Source organism: Amblyraja radiata, unplaced genomic scaffold, assembly GCF_010909765.2.
Source record: "Amblyraja radiata isolate CabotCenter1 unplaced genomic scaffold, sAmbRad1.1.pri scaffold_415_ctg1, whole genome shotgun sequence".
Taxonomy (NCBI): domain Eukaryota; kingdom Metazoa; phylum Chordata; class Chondrichthyes; order Rajiformes; family Rajidae; genus Amblyraja; species Amblyraja radiata.
This window is the reverse complement of record NW_022630524.1, coordinates 93,419-102,952: the sequence shown is the minus strand read 5'-3', so window position 1 is coordinate 102,952 and position 9,534 is coordinate 93,419. Positions and strand designations below refer to the sequence as shown.

Here is a 9,534-nt window from a genome sequence, read left to right as displayed (position 1 = left end):
CTTCTGCGCTCCAAAGAATAAAGCCCTAACTTGTTCAACCTTTCTCTGTAACTCAGTTGCTGAAACCCAGGCAACATTCTAGTAAATCTCCTCTGTACTCTCTCTATTTTGTTGACATCCTTCCTATAATTAGGCGACCAAATTGTACCCCATACTCCAGAATTGGCCTCACCAATGCCTTGTACAATTTTAACATTACATCCCAACTTCTATACTCAATGCTCTGATTTATAAAGGCCAGCACACCAAAAGCTTTCTTTACCACCCTATCTACATGAGATTCCACTTTCAGGGAACTGTGCACAGTTATTCCCAGATCCCTCTGTTCACCTGCATTCTTCAATTCCCTACCATTTACCATGTACGTCCTATTTTGATTTGTCCTGCCAAGATGTAGCACCTCACACTTATTAGCATTAAACTCCATCTGCCATCTTTCAGTCCACTCTTCCAACTGGCATAAATCTCTCTGTAGACTTTGACAATCTACTTCATTATCCACAACCCCACCTATCTTAGTATCATCTGCATACTTACTAATCCAATTTACCACACCATCATCCAGATCATTGATGTACATGACAAACAACAGTGGACCCAACACAGATCCTGTGGCACCCCACTAGTCACTGGCCTCCAACCTGACAAACAACCATCCACCATTACTCTCTGGCATCTCCCATTCAGCCACTGTTGAATCCATCTTGCTACTCCACCATTAATACCCAACCATTGAACCTTCTTAACAAACCTTCCATGAGGAACCTTGTCAAAGGCCTTACTGAAGTCCATATATACAACATCCACTGCTTTACCCTCATCAATTTCCCGAGTAACCTCTTCAAAAAATTCAAGAAGATTAGTCAAACATGACCTTCCAGGCACAAATCCATGTTGACTGTTCCTAATCAGACCCTGTTTATCCAGATGCTTATATATATTATCTCTAAGTATCCTTTCCATTAATTTGCCCACCACTGACGTCAAACTAACAGGTCTATAATTGCTAGGTTTACTCTTAGACCCCTTTTTAAACAATGGAACAACATGCGCAGTACGCCAATCCTCCGGCACTATTCCCGTTTTTATCTTCTATTTTAATTTTAGATGTATATAAGTTTTGGTAAAATTGGGCAAATCTATTATTAATATCTTTAGGTAGTATTAGTAATTCACCTTTCTCTGATTTAATTTTAGTTATAGTATTTTCCTTTTCTTGTTTTTTCAATTGGCGAGCAAAAAGCTTATGTGGTTTGTCACCAAACTCAAAATGTTCCTGTTTTGTAATTTGGAATAGTCTTATTACTCTTGCCGATAAAATTCGATTAAGTTTAAATTTCAGTAATATTATCTTATTGTGTTTATCTGTCGTGGAATCTTTGGCATTATCCAACTCTAACTGTCTGATTTCTTGTTCTAACAACAATTGTTCTGTCTTATTCTTTTTATTTTGAAAACTTTGATATGAAATTATAATTCCTCTCATAAATGCCTTAAAAGTTTCCCATAATAAAGAAGGCAAAGTACCTGGTATATCATTTGTATCGAAAAAAAGTTTCATTTGTTGTTTTAAATATTGATAGCCTTGCACGTCATTTAAAATATGTGTATTAAACCTCCAAAAAAAATTTTACCCGGCATTCCCTCAAATTTTACTGAAAATGTCAACGGAGAGTGATCTGAGATACTACTAATGTGGTATGTTGGGTTGTTTGTATATGGCATTAATTTCATATCCACTAAAAAATAATCAATGCTTGAATAAGTTTTATGCACCGAAGAGTAAAACGAGTATTCCCTTCCAACTGGATTAGCAGATCTCCATACATCTATTATATTAGTATTTTTTATATATGTATTTAGAAGTTCGCTAGTTTTAGATTTTAAATTACTCTTCTTTTGTTTTGCTGATTTATCTAGATATGAATCTAAAACACAGTTAAAGTCCCCCCCTATTATCACATTTTGGTAATTAAACTCTGATATTATGTCAATAATTTTATCAAAAAATTGGGGGTTATCAAAATTCGGAGCATAAATATTTATCAAAGTTAGTGGGGTTGCATACATTTCACCCGAAACTATAATATATCTTCCCTCTTTATCTGATATGGTATTCTTTAATTTAAAAGGAATACCTTTCCTAATAAGAATAGCTGTACCCCTAGATTTAGAAGTAAATGAGGAGTAGTATGTTTGGCCTATCCAATTCGCCTTTAATCTTATTTGTGTTTGTTGTTTCATGTGTGTCTCCTGCAAAAACATTATGTCGCTTTTCAACGATTTTAGTCGGGCAAACATTTTACCCCTCTTAATTGGTTCGTTGGCACCCCTTATATTCCAACTACAAAATGTAATTCCTCCATTCTTTATTTGTCTATCGTCTTGCATTGTAAATCAAGGTAATATTCCTGAATCATATGGTGCAACCAAATACCTCAGAATTTTAGGACTTGGGTGGTCATCCCGGTTTATTAGATTTATATTGCATCTCCTTCTTGTAAAGTGCCTTAGAAAAAGAAAAAAAGAATGTGATACACAATTACTTTCAAAAAAATTAATCAGATAAAAATCTTGATTGTGCTTTAAAAAAAGGTGCTATTAAGGTATCTAAGGGAAGATACCTTAAGGACGAATAGCCATCAACGATGGCAAAAAAATGTATAGACCTCCGTGATGTTGTTATACATTGAGCTCCTCCCCCTTGGTGAATCCTCATAAAAAATTACATACCGTTTCATATTTTGTCTTTTCTTATATGAGTTTATCAAACCAGCGCCAGTGACAGCCGAGAGAAAAAAGAGACATAAGGAGTAAAAAAAACAAAACAAATATAGAACACAAAATATACACGATTATATAAGTATATATGTCCTTCTAATTTATCCAATCTTAATCTAATCTAAACTTTCCCATATATATCCACCCAGGATTCTTACATAATATCCCATTCTATAACTACCATACATCATACAAGCTGGTCCCAAAGGGTTAACTACCGTACAAGCAGGTGCCAAGGGGTTAAACTTTGAGCTTTTCATTCAAGGTTGAATATAACCAAGCTCTCTGAATAACACATTCCAACGAGATAAGCTTCATAATTGTCTGGGTAGCTCGGCCATTTTAATCAGTTCAAAACTCTGTAAAAAGTTCAAACTTCTTCCTTGCCCCGATGTTTTCTTAACGATATCCTCTGCATACTTTAAAGCTTTTCCGGGATCTGCAAATGAGCGTTCAACGCCGTTATAAGATATCTTCATTTTTCCCGGAAAGTAAATTCCATATCTTACTCCCGGGACTTCCCTCAAAGTGTGTCTTGCCGGTGTAAACAATCTCATTTTCTGGACTACCTCAGGAGAGTAATCGCGAAATATTCGCACATTATCCCCACGGTATGTCAGCTTCTTCCCATAAGTGATCTTTTTCAATATAAATTCCACTGAAGAGATGTCACGGAATTTCACAATTATCTGTCTTGAATAATTTGTTCCTCTTCCAACTCGGTTAGCGACGTCTATTTTTGGTTCTTCCGACAGTTCAAAGACATCTTTGAGTAAGTCAGTAACGAAAGTACATGTTTGAGATTCATGTCCCTCTCGTCCTTCCTTTACTCCGAGAACCCTCAGGTTATATCTCCGAGTTCTTGATTCCAGGTCCAGACATTTATCAGTCATTCTTCCAAGTTTTTCCTCTTCAGTTTTCTGTGATTGTTTCAAACTCTTTATTTCCGAGACAATCTCTTTTATCTCATTCTCCATCTCTTCCATTATCTCATCCAGCTTTCCGATATCATCCTTTACACCTTTAAATTTCTTGTTGTAATCATTTTCAATTCTGACACACTCTGATTTTAATCTCTTATCAAATTCCTTATACTGCTTTTTCAGTTATTTTAACTCACTGCAAGTATTATCAATTTTTTGAGAAATTCTCTCAATGCTAGTCTCCATACTCTGCTTGTTACTCTCCATGCTAGTCTCCATACTCTGCTTGTTACTCTCCATGTGAGACTCCATACTTTGCATTTTCTCCAGTGTAATGTTAATTGTAGCAGTCATATCTAAAACATTTGCTTCACCTCTTTCTCCTTCTTGTCTCCTTTTGTTGCCATTTCAAGCAGAGACCCTTGGCTGTAAGAATCTTCTTCTTCTGAACCTTCTTCTGTCGCTTGCAGAGTATCCAAGACTTCCTCGAGCTGAAGGCTGATAGTGTTTTTCTCTGGCGCCCTTGAACGATTATCTCTGCTCATTTAAACTCATTAAACACCTGATTTCACCATTAATCTCCCCGATTTTCACGTCACCTTCTGATGATATCACCCTTACACAACACCAGGCGACTTCGGTGAGTTTTTTTTATATCGGTGCTGACTTAAAACGGCTTTTACAATTTTTTTACGGGAGAGAAGCTCAATGCAGCGCCTTAATTCTCCATGACGACGCCGGCAGTCCCAATTCACCCGTTTCTGACTGCAAGGGACCCACATTTGTTTTAACTAATCTTTTCTCTTCACATATCTATAAAAGCTTTTGCAGTCAGTTTTTATGTTCCCTGCCAATTTTCTTTCATAATCTATTTTTCCTTTCCTAATTAAGCCCTTTGTCCTCCTCTGCTGGTCTCTGAATTTCTCCCAGTCCTCTGGTAGGCTGCTTTTTCTGGCTAATTTGTACGCTTCATCTTTTGTTTTGATACTATCCCTGATTTCCCTTGTTATCCACGGATGCACTACCTTCCCTGATTTATTTTTTTGCCAAACTGGGATGAACAATTGTTGTAGTTCATCCATGCAGTCTTTAAATGCCTTCCATTGCATATCCACCGTCAACCCATTAAGAATCAATCGCCAGTCTATCTTGGCCAATTCACGTCTCATACCCTCAAAGTTACCTTTCTTTAAGTTCAGGACCCTTGTTTCTGAATTAACGATGTCACTCTCCATCCTAATGAAGAACTCAACCATATTATGGTCACTCTTGCCCAAGGGGCCGCGCACAACAAGACTGCTAACTAACCCTTGCTCATTACTCAATACACAGTCTAGAATAGCCTGCTCTCTCGTTGGTTCCTCTACATGTTGGTTTAGATAACTATCCCGATACATTCCAAGAAATCCTCTTCCTCAGCACCCTTGCCAATTTGATTCACCCAATCTATATGTAGATTGAAGTCACCCATTATAACTGTTTTACCTTTGTTGCACGCATTTTAATTTCCTGTTTGATGCCATCCCCAACTCCACTACTACTGTTAGGTGGCCTGTACACAACTCCCACCAGCGTTTTCTGCCCCTTAGTGTTTCGCAGCTCTACCCATATCGATTCCACATCCTCCAAGCTAATGTCCTTCCTTTCCATTGCGTTAATCTCCTCTCTAACCAGCAACGCTACCTCACCTCCTTTTCCTTTCTGTCTATCCCTCCTGAATATTGAATATCCCTGGATGTTCAGCTTCCAGCCTTGGTCACCCTGGAGCCATGTCTCCGTGATCCCAACTATATCATAGTCGTTAATAACTATCTGCACATTCAACTCATCCACCTTATTACGAATGCTCCTTGCATTGAGACACAAAGCCTTCAGTCTTGTTTTTACAACACTCTTACCCCTTATACTACCAAGAGGAAGGCAGCCAATAGGATTAAAGAGGAGGCTGTAACTAAGGGGAGGGCAGCCAATGATAATAAAGGGAGGGCTGTTACAGCCAATGGGAATAAAGAGAGGGGGCTGTTACCAAGAGGAAGTCAGGCAATGGGATTCAAGAGGATGCTGTTACAGCCAATGGGAATAAAGGGGGAGGGCTGTAACTAAGAGGATTGAAGCCAATAGGATTAAAGTGAGGGCTGTTACTAAGAGGAGGGCAACCAATGGGATTCAAGAGGATACTCTTATAGCCATTGGGAATAAAGAGAGGGGGCTGTTACTAAGAGGAAGGGAACCAATGACATTCAAGAGGTGTTACAGCCAATAAGAAAAAAGAAAGGGGGCTGTTAACAAGTGGAAGGCAGGCAATGAGAATAAAGGGAGGGATGTTACAGCCAATGGGAATAAAGAGAGGAGGCTGTTACTAAGGGGACAACCACCAATGATGTTCAAGAGGGTGCTGCTACAGCCAATGGGAATAAAGAGTGGGGCTGTTACTGAGTGGGAGTCAACCAATGAGATTCAAGAGGGGGGTTACATCCAATGGAATTAAAGACGGAGCTGTTACCAAGAGGAAGTCAGCCAATAGGATTAAAGTGAGGGCTGTTACTAAGAGGAGGGCAACCAATGAGGTTCAAGAGGGGGTTACAACCAATGGGAATAAAGGGAGGGATGAATCAACCAATGGGAATAAAGAGAGGGCTGTTCCTAAGTGGAAGCCAACCAATGAGGTTCAAGAGGTAGTTACAGCCAATGGGACTAAAGGGAAGAGGCTGTTACTAAGGGGATGGCAACCAATGGGATTCAAGAAAATGATGTTACAGCCAATGGGAATAAAGATAGGGGGCTGTTACTAAGGGGACAACCACCAATGAGAATAAAGGGAGGGCTGTTACTAAGAGGAAATTAACCAATGGGGTTCAAGAGGGGGCAGTTACTAAGAGCAAGGCAGCCAATGGGAATAAATAGGGGGCTGTTACTAAGTGGGAGTCAACCAATGAGATTCAAGAGGGGGGTTGCATCCAATGAGAATAAAGGGAGGGCTGTTACTAAGTGGAAGGCAGCCAATGGGGTTCAAGAGAGGATGCTGTTACAGCCAATGATTGATTTGATTTGATTATACCTTTAATAATCCTTTACAGGAAATTACAGTGCCACGACAGCTTCAAGACAGACATAACACCACACATTTCCTCAAATAGCTTCCATACTTAACAAGTTAAAATACAAGTTAAAATACAATTAATGAAAAAAAGTGGAGTTATTTTTGGGCATTATATAACCTTATAGAAGCTGGTATACAAGACTTCCTATGTCTCTCAGTTTTGCACATTGGTGCAATAACAGCATGGGAATAAAGAGAGGGGGCTGTTACTAAGAGGAATGGAACCAATGACATTCAAGAGGTGTTACAGCCAATAAGAAAAAAGAAAGGGGGCTGTTACCAAGTGGAGGCAGCCAATGAGAATGAAGGGAGGGCTGCTACAGCCAATGGGAATAAAGAGAGGGGCTGTTACTAAGTGGGAGTCAACCAATGAGATTCAAGAGGGGGGTTACATCCAATGGAATTAAAGAGGGAGCTGTTACCAAGAGGAAGTCAGCCAATGGGGTTCAAGAGGATGCTGTTACAGCCAATGAGAATAAAGAGACGACTGTTACTAAGAGGAGTGCAGCCAATAGGATTAAAGAGGAGGCTGTTACGAAGGAGAAATCAACCAATGAGGTTCAAGAGGTGATACAGCCAATGGGATTAAAGAGAGGGGGACATTACTAAGGGGACAACCATCAATAGGAATAAAGAGAGGGGCTGTTACTAAGGGGAGGGCAGCCAATGGAATTCAAGAAAATGCTGTTACAGCCAATGGGAATAAAGAGGGGGCTGTTACTAAGTGGGAGTCAACCAATGGAATTCAAGAGGGGGGTTGCATCCAATGAAAATAAAGGGAGGGCTGTTACCAAGAGGAAGTCAGCCAATGGGGTTCAAGAGGATGCTGTTACAGCCAATGGGAATAAAGGGAGAGGGCTGTTACCAAGGGGACAACCACCAATGAGAATTCAGAGAAGGGGCTGTATCCGAGTGGAAGGCAGCCAATGGGAATAAAGGGAGGAGGCTGTTACTAAGGGGATGTCAGCCAATGGGATACAAGAGCGGGCTGTTACCAAGAGGAAGTCAGCCAATGGAAATAGATGGAGGGCTGTTACAGCCAATGGGGTTCAAGAGGGGGCTGTTACTAAGGGAGCGCGTCACTCCGTCAGCGACGCCGACCCGACGTCATCGAGGGGGCGCGAGAAGGAAGAGTACGAGGTAATGGTCGGTGAGCGCTCGGTCCGCCGCCGGTTTCTCTCTCTCCCTCTCGCTCCCCCCCCCCTTCTCTCTCTAATCCTCTCCCTCTCTCCTTCTCTCCCCTCCCCACATCCCCGCGGATTAATTTCCCGCCCTCTCTCTCCCCATTGGTCGCCGCCCCCTGGTAACAGCTCGCTCTTTATTCCCATTGGTTGCCTTCCACTTGGTAACAGCCCCTCTCTTTATTATCATTGGTGGTTGGCCCCTTAGTAACAGCCGTCCCTTTATTCCCATTGGCTGTAACCATGTAACCATATAACAATCACAGCACGGGAACAGGCCATCTCGACCCTTCTAGTCCGTGCCGAACACGTATTCTCCCCTAGTCCCATCTACCTGCGCTCACACCATAACCCTCCATTCCTTTCCCGTCCATATAACTATCCAATTTATTTTTAAATGATAAAAACGAGCCTGCCTCCACCACCTTCACTGGAAGCTCATTCCACACAGCCACCACTCTCTGAGTAAAGAAGTTCCCCCTCATGTTACCCCTAAACTTCTGTCCCTTAATTCTCAAGTCATGTCCCCTTGTTTGAATCTTCCCTACTCTCAAAGGGAAAAGCTTATCCACGTCAACTCTGTCTATCCCTCTCATCATTTTAAAGACCTCTATCAAGTCCCCCCTTAACCTTCTGCGCTCCAAAGAATAAAGACCTAACTTGTTCAACCTTTCTCTGTAACTTAGTTGTTGAAACCCAGGCAACATTCTAGTAAATCTCCTCTGTACTCTCTCTATTTTGTTAACATCCTTCCTATAATTGGGCGACCAAAATTGTACACCATACTCCAGAATTGGCCTCACCAATGCCTTGTACAATTTTAACATTACATCCCAGCTTCGATACTCAATGCTCTGATTTATAAAGGCCAGCACACCAAAAGCTTTCTTTACCACCCTATCTATATGAGATTCCACTTTCAGGGAACTGTGCACAGTTATTCCCAGATCCCTCTGTTCACCTGCATTCTTCAATTCCCTACCATTTACCATGTACGTCCTATTTTGATTTGTCCTGCCAAGATGTAGCACCTCACACTTATCAGCATTAAACTCCATCTGCCATCTTTCAGTCCACTCTTCCAACTGGCAGACATCTCTCTGTAGACTTTGAAAATCTACTTCATTATCCACAACCCCACCTATCTTAGTATCATCTGCATACTTACTAATCCAATTTACCACACCATCATCCAGATCATTGATGTACATGACAAACAACAGTGGACCCAATACAGATCCCTGTGGCACCCCACTAGTCACTGGCCTCCAACCTGACAAACAACCATCCACCATTACTCTCTGACATCTCCCATTCAGCCACTGTTGAATCCATCTTGCTACTCCACCATTAATACCCAACCATTGAACCTTCTTAACCAACCTTCCATGAGGAACCTTGTCAAAGGCCTTACTGAAGTCCATATGTACAACATCCACTGCTTTATACCCTCGTCAATTTCCCTAGTAACCTCTTCAAAAAATTCAAGAAGATTAGTCAAACATGACCTTTCCAGGCACAAATCCATGTTGACTGTTCCTAATCAGCC

At 40.9% G+C, this 9,534-nt stretch overlaps 1 long non-coding RNA gene across 1 annotated transcript in view; it reads right to left on the bottom strand.

The window, feature by feature from the left end:
* Positions 1-932: 932 nt before the first annotated feature.
* LOC116969922 overlaps positions 933-9,534 on the bottom strand; it is a 19,363-nt gene continuing 10,761 nt past the window's right edge. The window contains exon 3 of the long non-coding RNA XR_004410962.1: positions 933-944. This is a non-coding gene — a long non-coding RNA (uncharacterized LOC116969922). The remainder of the gene's footprint in view (positions 945-9,534) is intronic.